This window comes from Andrena cerasifolii, chromosome 4, assembly GCF_050908995.1.
Source record: "Andrena cerasifolii isolate SP2316 chromosome 4, iyAndCera1_principal, whole genome shotgun sequence".
Taxonomy (NCBI): Eukaryota; Metazoa; Arthropoda; class Insecta; order Hymenoptera; family Andrenidae; genus Andrena; species Andrena cerasifolii.
Genome location: NC_135121.1, coordinates 10,599,330 through 10,610,442, shown reverse-complemented (window position 1 = coordinate 10,610,442; position 11,113 = coordinate 10,599,330). Strand labels below are relative to the sequence as shown.

Genomic DNA, 11,113 nt, shown 5'->3' with positions numbered 1-11,113 from the left:
CTGCGTAAATAAAAGAAAGTCGCGACAAATCGAATTACCAATCAGGATCCACCGGTGGTATTTAATTAGGGGAAGCTAATTCTTAGGAGCTTCTTTCTCCTTGAAATTTCCAGTGTTTCTGCATTCTGCGATCGTTATTGAGAGCTCTTGGGGTGCGTATAGGTTCGCGAGAGATATAGAGAAGAAGTAGCAACAACCTCCTGGCGGTCATTCATTGCTTGCTCCGAGGAAGCGTTCTATTACTCGGTCCTTCTATCTGCCAGCTTATTACATTCCCTCCCCCCGAAGTAACCTGTTGCTCGGGCAATCTGTTACCGAACGATTTACAGAAGGCAACAGGGGGTCTGGTGAAAATTACCGTGAATTCTGAGAAACCCTCGGGCCCTTCGCTCTGCACCATATTGTGCGCGGCATGGTGTCGACGGAAGTGACGCTTACGAGGGAACGGGCACAGTGCTTTGTGAGAATTCTTCGCCCAGTGAACTACTGTTGAATTATTCAACCCTGCTCCCGGGGGCCAGGGTCCAGGCAAAGGGTGCAGAATATATCCGTGTAGACAGTGAGTATTAATTAAATTTAACTTCTCATTTCCATCAATTTCGATGCCGCTCGTGTAAACAACAAACAAGAGCGTAATGTAATGGAAACGGGCTGATTGTTCCTCCTGCAGCGGCGTGTACGTTCCAGCGAGCTACGTCAGATCCGTTTCATTATCAATATTGCAGCAACGCCCTTCGCGAACTTTCACCGTGAATTTAAATCGAAAGTAGCGCCCTCCGTCGTTCATTAATATTGTACTCGATTACGTCACTGTTCCATCGCGACGTTATCTGTTACGTTCCGTTATCAAAGACCCGTCGCCTCGGTACCAGAACTCGCTAATTAAATTCCACCGTTCCGAGGAGGCTTGTTCATCCGCGAAGACGGTGGGCAACGAAGTTACTAGTTTAAAAATAAAAGCTCGATGCAGAGTATCGCCCCTGATGGTTCCGAACTCGCGGGGAAGGGAGCGGGGGAGACTGTTCCGTCGATATCCATTAATGTCACCCTCGATGCGACTCTGTTCTTTTTCGGCAGCGCGATAGCTGTTTTTCGCGCGACCCTTGGGATTCTCCCACGCGCCCTTAATATATTAGATGCCCGGGGACCGGTAGAATGATCTGGTGTAGTGGTTGAAATCTACTTACAGTAGGGGCGGGAAGAAAGTTGAAATCGATGACCTTGCGGCGAGGGGTGCAGCTCTGTCGTTACCAACTTCCAGTAAATTAGAAATAACTGTTTATAAAATTATTGCTGTGACTTGACATTAAAGTGAGGACGCTAATTAAAAAGTATTGTATAATAATTTCACACCATAAGTAGTGGAGGAGGTACAGTATATTTGGAACACCAGTTTGTTTAAGACGAATAAAAAATTACGGCAGGGTGGGAACAAATAAAACTGCATATCATAGGGAAACTAATAAACTTTTATATCTCAAACTCTCTGTAATAACAAAAGGAAAGAGTAACTGAAACTTTGGCCTAAATGAAAAATGACAGTAAGTATCGATTTCGTTAAGGTGCAGGTAATTTGGAATACCTGTAGGGGAGAGCGGGGACAAACGCAACGGCGTCATGAAAGTAACACGCCTTCTCCCGCCTTCCACAAAGGTTCCCAAAACGTTTGCTTTATACAGTTACGCGTGTTTAGTGTTTCATTTGCTTCGCGGAGTTACGCTGAGCGATACGACGATTCGTATACCGTGGGCAAGCTAATTTCGTTATTTCTATCATTCAGGTAAGTGTCTCCTCTGTTGGTTTTTTTTTATAATAATCCTTCTAGCTTCTCAAAAAAAACTCAAGTCGTTTGGACCAATTCTAAAAAAGTTATGCGATTTTAAAAAGTGTCTGAACATTAACGCAAGTCACTGTACTTAAAATGTGTTTATTTAAATGTTTGTTTCTAGCGTTTCTGATAATAAAAAATCCTATTTTGCTTTGGAAGAAGAGTTTTTACTTAATTCTCCTCAAAATAATTAGTATTACTTTCGTCCTACCCCTGCAGGACAAAAGTAACAATGACAGTCACTGCGGAAAATTGCCATAACTCTTTGATTAATCATGGAAGGCTGAATTTGTGGTCAAACGATAGACCAAGAAAGACACTATCTTAAGGCATAATTTTCATTTTAATATCTGTAAGAGGTAATTGGCAGCTAAGCCAAACGTAAAAAGTGTTACGTTTGTCCCCGTTAACAGGTCATTAGCCCCTATTATCTACGGTGTTACAAATTAAATAGCGTTAGTAGTTTATTAGATACTTCGGTGTTCCAAATTACCAACAGTATCCCAAATATGCTGCGCTTTCTCCAGTAAGTAATAGAATTGTCAAGTTTTTATTTCTATTCCTGGAGAATTTTCCAAATCTGGAGCATTCGTATTGCGCGAAACAGCGATGGATGCAGATTCGAAATTTACATTAAATCGCAATAAATGTAGAAAATGTCAAGAGAAATAACTGGGGGTTCGAGCTTCAAACCTTGCTCTTCTTTCTATACTTTCAAATTTCCTGTCGACCGTCGCTGTAAATAACTTTCTCGTAAATCCACGAAAATCTTGGTACCCGTTAGAAAATTTATCATGCTTTTCTATGGCGGTGGCAACCCCTTTTCTAACGAGCGTGCGGGAGTTTAAAACCACCCCCTCGGAAGATTGCGGTCTTCCGCTGCGTTGCACGATACGTACTTAAATATCGCCTTTGTTTTCGTCTCCTTCCGTCGCTCGCCTCGCAGCGAAACGTCAGGTCGAATCTTTTTCCAATGTGCGACCAGTAGCTGGCGCGCGTGCACAGTATAACAAGCGGAAACATTGCGCTCTTCTTCGTTTTGTAAACCGTAGTTGCGACCAAACTCGCCGAGTAAAAGTTGCAAGTTAATTGAGATTGCAGGGTGTATTATTGAAACAGAAAGGCTGCAGGCAAGGCCGGGGCTTCTTGCGTTAATTTCCAAAGAGCTTACTCCCGGAGTCCCGCCCACGTTTTACGATGTTCCCTGCAGAGGACAAAGAACTAGACTCGATAACAGACTTTCAGCTGTTTCTTACGCAAATCGAGAAGTTCCCGTCGACTGCTTCTGCTTCCTCTTCTATTTCCCCGGTTTAGCAACGTCTCCGATTCTGTCCGTCGACAAGGCGCTGGTCACTGGCACCACGGTGCCCAATTAAGTACACGAAATCTTCATAGTTCCCAAGTATCGAGGGCGCGAAGTTTCGCCCCGGAGAATCAATTCGGGATTATGGGAACTTACGCTTCGGGAACTGCTTTATCCTCTCGAATCGCCGAACTGAACGCTTTGGAACTTCGAGCGCCCGAGTTTTGGGGACGAGTTTTGAACGCGAGCGGGAGGGTGCGCGATCTTTTCTACTGGCTGTATCGACGGGAAATAAATTCCACTTCGTCCAACTTTTGTCTTTCAGGGAGGATCGGTTTAAACGCGCTTAGGGTCAAGTGGAAGCGAGAAGTTAAACCAGATCGCGTCAGTCTTGGAAGTATCGCCACCCCCGTGGAAATCCACCCACCGGAGTCGATCCTTTTCGGACGCGGCCATGATTGATTCTACAGCTGTGCCGAGATGCAATCAGCCTTCCTTTCACCAACGGCGCGCCTTGAAATCAAGTGTTTTATATTCGACATAAAATCCAGCATCCCTTGCTCCGCGAGGGTGGGGCCGCGCCTCTTTCAATGTCCCATCAGGCATTCCCTAATGGCGAAAGTGTGTAGCCATAAAGTTCTATCTTGGTACCCACGGGGGGGCTTTAGTTTATACACCGAAGGCAGATTAATCGACGATCCTCCCTTCTACATATTGAGCGCGTCACCCTCTATCACCTCTATAGAGCCCCGGCAAGTAGGTTAGCCAGGTGAATGGAAGTCTATCGTGATATTTTTTAGGAGGGCACTTAACGTGTACATTAACCTGATTAGCTGAAATCAGAGTGGCAGTAGTGTGGAGCCAGCCGTGGCACGCATTTAACCCTGACACGATCTCCGCGCAGCCCCACACACGAGAATCCAATCTAACACTGACCACGACATCAATCAAGATTCGATCTATATCTGACTAGAATATAACACAGTCCAGGCCTACCTTAGATCTAATCCAGACCCAATCCGTTGTACTTCTAACTCAAATCTTGGAAGCTACCTCGAATTTCTATCTGCAACTTTAGGAATATATTCTCCACGAGTATTACTATCGATTAAAAAAAAAATCGATTTTTTCAGCGTCTTAAACCAGGTTCCCACCTGAATAAAATGTAAACAGTTTCATCAAGATATCTTGTACGTTTATTTAGAAAAAAGTTCCTAAAGATTGTATCATTTTTAGGCATCAAACCCGCAAATATCCGTTAAAGTAAATATCGACGAGTTCTTCTGAATCCGCATAAAAATCCTCAACATATTAGGTTCACTGTAATAAAACAAATAATATCGGTATTACTTTTAATAGCCATTTTATGCTAGGTCGAGCGCGTCACCCGGATTTACCGAAAGCCCCGTCTCGAACCCATCTCTCTACCTGGATCCGAATTCTTCGAGAAATGGAGGGAATACTTCCCAGCGAGTATAAGCTTCTGGCCGCGTAATCGCCTGCACAGACAGGGCACGTTCCATCCCCCTTGTGAGCTCGACGATCGTGTGTCCATAATGGTCGAGCAACGAGAGCACTCCGCCTGTCGTGCAGGAACGCTGTAAGTGGCGAAGACAGGGCGGAAGAATGCGTCCTGTTACGACAGAAATTGCTGAGGGGGTAGCCGGAGCATGCACGCCCCACCCCTGCGTGCAAAGGCGTTCAGCGGGCTCGCAGTTCCCCAGAATCGATCGCCAAGCCACACACAGTTCCTCGATAACCACGAGTCATCGGCTGTCGCGTTTGCCAGCCGTGACACTCCCGACGACGAGTCGAATTTCTCTGATTTCCCGCCGCCAACGCCGAACCCGGCGAGCGCTCCTTCCCGGGGGAGGCATTCCCTTGTTGTCAGAATCCTTCCGACGAGAGAAGTTTCGCGACGAGGCGGATAGGTGCAGTGAAGGACTTAAGGGGACATTCTACTCTCTCGGCCGAGAAATCGGCCACTTTTCGGTGGTGGCTTTTATAATGAAATAAACACTTAACGTTTTCGAATTTCTGGGGGTAGATTATACCACTCTTGAAACGCAAGAAAATTTTTTTGTTGTTTGATTATCTCATTTGTTTACATACATAGTTCGCAGCGAAGTTGGCGGCTTCGGAATTGCTGGCGGTTGAAATTTCGGACGACTGGGATGATCGAAATGGAAAAATCAAACATATTTCTAATTCGCAGGAGTATGGTTATCTCGATTTCAACGAAAGAACAATTTTGAACCGAGATTATTAAAATGGGAGTCGATCAAAGTTGAGAGTACCGAAAAGGGCGTTTCTTTTCTGTTTAATGGATATAAAATGTGGGAAATTATTAAAAAGTCTTGAGATATTTGTGGTTAGCGAGATAGCTATACTCCTGCAAATTAAAAATATGTTTGGTTTTCTTGTTTCCGACGATCCAGTCGTCCGAAATTTCAAACGCCAGCAATTCTGAAAACGTCAACTTCACTGCGAAATATTTGAGTAAATAAGTAAAATAAGCAAACGACAATGATTTTTTCTTTTATTTCAAGAGTGGTAGAATGTACCCCCCGAAATTCGAAAACGCTCAGTGTGTATTTCATTATAAAAAAACACCACCGAAATGTGGCGGATTATTCGACCGCGAGAATAGAATGTCCCCTTAAGGGACGTGGCCCAGGTGGCGAACCTTCCGAGCGGGCCACTTTTTCAGGAAAATGAAGAGGTAGTTCACCAACAACGGACAAAATGTGGTAGTACAGGGTGGCGGAAAATAAATGCATTAAAATTGAAATTGTCCTAAAAGAAAAATGCGACAAGTTATTTCAGAGATGATTGTTTTACTGGATTTCGTATGTTGTGGTCTTTATTATAAGCACAACTTCACGCTTCTATCTCGTGACATTTGTTTCTCGTCGCTAAAGATGTTCTTGTGCCGGGAATGGGACGTAATTTTGGTTGAAGAGGTGCGGCGAGTAGCAGAAATTTTTTCTGAGCGTTTGAAGCTGTGCATTAGAGGAAAAAATAGCTATTTTAAGTATCTTTAAATATATTCTACTCATAGCCATATATTATTATATATTTTTACTTTTTAAACTTATCTAGATTTACTAAAAGTATAACCAAAACGAAATATTATTATTATTATTATTATTATTTTTATTATTGTTATTGTTATTATTATTGTTATTATTATTATTATTCTTACCACTACCACTACCACTACTACTACTACTACTGTTATTAAACGGGTGGACACTCTTTGGTTACATAACGCAAGTAAAAGTACATAATGGATGAGCGAGGTTATAAGCTATAAATAGTTATACTAAAGTCATAAGGTACGGACAGAATCGCGCAGCGCGTCATTGGCCTGTACTCTAAAGGAGATGACAGAGTTGCGTGAGAAGAAGTCAATCTTGTGACTGACACCATTGGCCAATTTACATAGACGATCAATGGTATCGTGCTCACCGAAACTCGTGGCGTGCATTTCTAAACAGAATTGCGGGAATTGTCTAAACATTCTGGGTGGACCATTGAATATGAATAGTTCTAACAAATCCGGGGAATCAATGAGATCACTCGATATTTTGAAAGCAAACAATAATTCGAACACAGATCCGCGCTCCTCGAGGGTGGGTAGACCGAGTTTGTTTAGTTAAATATGCATCTAGTTTTTGTCGACGATTCTGTGTTGGTGACGCTCCGTTATTTATGGGAAAAAATTGTTAATTGAGCTACGGGCGGTGGCGACACTCATACAGAATAAGAATCTTTTCAACTTTTTGGCGTCAGATAAGCCTGAGCCGGGAAACCACCTACCCCACGAACATACCTCTTTCTTTTGTAGCTGTCACATTGACGCTATAAAAAATCATTTGGAACAAACTAAACAATTTTTTTTTAATTTCTTTGTATAACGTATAAGAGTAGCTTGATAAATTCCAAAAAGATTTATTTCATTATATGATGTATATATTGAGAAAAAAATCTTTGAAAATAGCCTCATTTCTCGGCCGATCAAAGTGCTTAGAATGAACCCTTAAATCCGCCACTGGCTGGGTGGAATCGACGCAGTAATCCCCGAAGGGGGCCATTAAAATTCAGTTGTTCATTGTATTAGTCGTTCCTAAGGAGTCTGCTACGTTCGAGTGGGGAATAACGTTCCTTCTGAGAGCCTTTCGACTGTTCTGTTAAATCGGAGAGAGAGGAGCATCGGAGTTAGGTGTATCTAACAATGCCAGTCGAGAAAGATCCGTATAAACTCTCCGAAGATCCTTTGTTTGCTTGTTTTCAAGGGAAACTGGATGCGCACATCTTTGAGTGAAATCGCGGAGCGATGATAAGATATACGTGTTTTCACAGAGAGGAATTTGTATAATGATAGCTCCACTGGTTCGTAAATATTCCTCCACATCCTATGCTTTACGTTGCCCTCTATTTTGAATACATTGACCGTAATCTTTAGAAACCCACCCTCGCGAGCAGAGATTGTCGACTTGTTTGCGTCCGGGGGCAGCTCCACCCTCCCGTGGAAAGGGTCATTTTCATCAGAATCGTCGTACAGGAGACGCAAAGCATCTTAACCCTCGTCAGGCGGCACAATTTTACAACCTTAACAGACGGCAGAGACGCAATTGCACCCTCACATATTTTATATGAATATTCTCACTGTCGTTATAATTTGTACGATAAATTGATAACATCTAGACTCAATGAAAATTAATATAAAAAATTTCCGAATTTTTCTTTTATAATGTAAATTATCTATTTCTTTTTACTTTTTTATTATAAAATAACATCATTAAAAAAAATCGCTTTATTTTTTCCTGCATTATCTTCATAAAAAAATAAATAGGGGCACTATTGTGCCTATGCCGCTTTTATCGATGCAACCCTCAACTCGACCCCTTATCTCGGAAGGGGGTTGAGATATTTTTCTGAAATTTGGGGTGTATAATCCAGACCGAAAAATTAGAGATTCCACGAGACTTCAGCCCTCCGCGGCTTCTCGAGAAAAAGTTACCGCAATTTAAAAACGCACAAGTTACAATTGTACCTATGCCGTCTGACGAGGGTTAAACGAAGCAGAATTATACCTGCGTACCTCTGATCACGTCTAGACACAGCTCAATGAATAATTTATCCCCGACCTATGCATATGAAGACACTGTCCTCCCCGATATCGGCCTCCCTTGGAGGCCTCGTAAAAAATTATTCCCCCTGAAAGCTGTAAATCTGCCCCGATCTCTTTCACCACCTTTATCCACGAATTATTCAGCCCAGGCTTCAAATCTGCTTTCACGAATCCCTCGTCCCTTCGCGAGCTTTAATTAATTCGCTCTATCATCCGCTGCGGAGCTAAAAGAAAGCAACCCGCAATTTTATTGAAGTCAATGACGCATTCTCGTATCTCTCTCGGCACAGAAGAATTACCCGCTCGAAATCCTCCTTTCCGAATTGTCCCCAGGTGCTTTCGCTGCAATAGAATTCTAGGTACCGCTCCTTCCCGTTCACGTGCGGTTTCCCGCGCTTTCGAAACCGCTCGAAATTGCTGCAAAGGAGGTTGTAATTCGCAGAACTTCATTCCCAATGTGCAGTTTCAATCTGATCGAATGCTTTTATCCCGGAGGGATGAAAGGCTGGGTTCGTTATCGCTTCGCCTCCGTCGAGCAGGAATTATAAATCGTTATTTCGTGGAGCGTTCTCCGCGGTGTAGAAATGCCCGTTGGATGGTCCGCTGGCAAAGGAAACGAACGAAGTGTGGGGAAGTGACGCGAGAAATCGTGCTTCCCGGACCGAGCCGTTCAATCCATCGGGATCGTGTAAATGGTTTATGGAGGAAGTTGGCGGGGATTGTTGCAAGTGCAGGCCACTGTTGCGGGGCTAAATTATGATGACGGTAACCCGTGGCGACAGCTAGGCATTGTGGTGTTCGATGGTGGACCCATATCTGGACCGGCCGGTGGATGATGATCGATCGACCGTGCACATTCATTCTGCACGTGGTCGCGCCTGACAAGTTGGACGCGCAGCTTAAGTCAAGCGACGGGCAATAGGTGCCATCGATATCCTTGGAGTGACGTCGATGCATCAGCGGGACAGCTCTGATTCGTCTTCTGAAAGGGATGCTCTTGCGTGGGGCGGGATATTATGTTGGTTAAAAGAATTTATTGCCACTCTTATAGTTTATGTATAGATGCAGGGCCGGCGGAACCCATTATGCAAGTAATGCGCCGCATAAGGGCGCCGGCCGAAGGGGGCGCTAAAAACTACATCGCAGACTTAATAATAAAGGAATCCAACTCCCATATAAGCAGAATTTAAATGTAATTATTGGCGTCATGCGCCACCCCTCGACCAGCGCTCATCGGCATCCCACATTAATTACTTAATAACAAATATGACAAAATATACTTTGGTCCTGCCTCTTTAATATATAGTAAACGAAAGCTTGAGAAAATATATGCAAAATGAATGGAAAAATGTTATTTGGACGAAGGCAAAATGTATCAATTTACCCCACTGCGGGGTAAGTCTGTGAAATATCCGTTTAATGAATAACTAATAAATTCGAAAAATAAAGTTTTAATCTAGATACCTTTCCAACAATATAGACTCAAATTGAACAATGACGTATTCTAAAAACCAAACAGATTTTTGAACAAGTATAGAAAAACATTTTTATTTTCATTTTTTTTATGTCTTGAATATCCCACTTTAACACGAGCTGTCTTCTTCTTTTTGTTAATATATCATAATAAACTCATTTTGTTAATCTATACTATGATATAAAGAGAGAGCCAATTTTTATGTTCGCGCAAAACTCAAGACCTATTGAACCGATGTTCCTCAAATTTTAACACGTTATTCCAGGATACTGTAAGGCGGACATAGGCTATGTAGCATGTCTCAAAAACGCGTTATTAACATGGAACGAAGAAACGCCTGGTATGTGTTCCGCTGGAGGGAAAATAAATCTCCCAAATTTCAGGAGAATGTTATCTTTTCCGAAATATTATGAAGAAATTCAGCTTCTTTTTCAAAATACTTAATTTCACTCAGGCTAATATCTCGGGCGAAGCCGAGCCGGGGACGCTAGTATTGTATATTTTCGCGTATTGCCTTAACGATATTGAGTCTTTTTCTATTGCGACAGACGCTTTGTCAAAAATATCTCGCGATATTTCGCCGCGATTTGTCTTCTCGATATAATTTCGAACCATTTTCGTAGAAATAAAAGGAAAAAATCCAATTAAAAGTAGTCAGGGGAAATTAAACACTGTATCATCATGCCCCAGAGAAAACGTATCAACTTACCCCCAGAGGAAGTCATTATGTACAAACATCTCCATAAAAGAATGTAGAGCATATAAATAAAGCAACAAAACGTAATTATCTTACCTTCAGAAGCCTCAATGTGATGCCAAATTAATTCGAGTTACATAATCCTCTATACCGTCTCAAGACGGATTGGAAAGCAAACACAACTATTTACTTTTGTTTGCTTTTATTGTTTTCCTGCGTTTTAAGCAGGATGGCGTTTCAAAGCTTATTTTTGCTTATATTGCCCAACGAACTGTAGTCCCATTTTTTGTTCCCTCCTCTCTCCTTCGGGTCCCAGCAGCACGAATATTACAGCACGACGTGGTGATTTCAAATCCGACTGATCCAGTTTTCGAGTTCGGAAAGCATTGGATAGCGACGAGTAATCCAGATAGATGTATAAATCTTTTGGTGCATTAAAAAACATTTGTTTTCTGTTTTTTTTTTATAAAAAGGATTACTCGCAACGGGGTTTCAAACATGAATAATTCGATCATACTTCTACCGGGACGTTGCGTATAATCACGCGCTCTGCTTCCAATTTCCGCGTGTCGCCAAAAAAAAAAACAGGCGGAATGGAAATACGAGACGCGATCCCCGCAACGGTGCAAATTCCCATTTTAAAACAGCATCGGAAATGCAGTTGATATTTCAGC

At 42.5% G+C, this 11,113-nt stretch overlaps 1 protein-coding gene across 1 annotated transcript in view; it reads left to right on the top strand.

Moving 5' to 3' along the window:
* Nucleotides 1-256: 256 nt before the first annotated feature.
* The window catches only part of LOC143367776 (G-protein coupled receptor dmsr-1), a 39,964-nt gene continuing 29,107 nt past the window's right edge, over nt 257-11,113 (top strand). The window contains exon 1 of the mRNA XM_076809921.1: nt 257-559. The gene's annotated coding sequence lies outside the window, so the exon portion shown is untranslated. The remainder of the gene's footprint in view (nt 560-11,113) is intronic.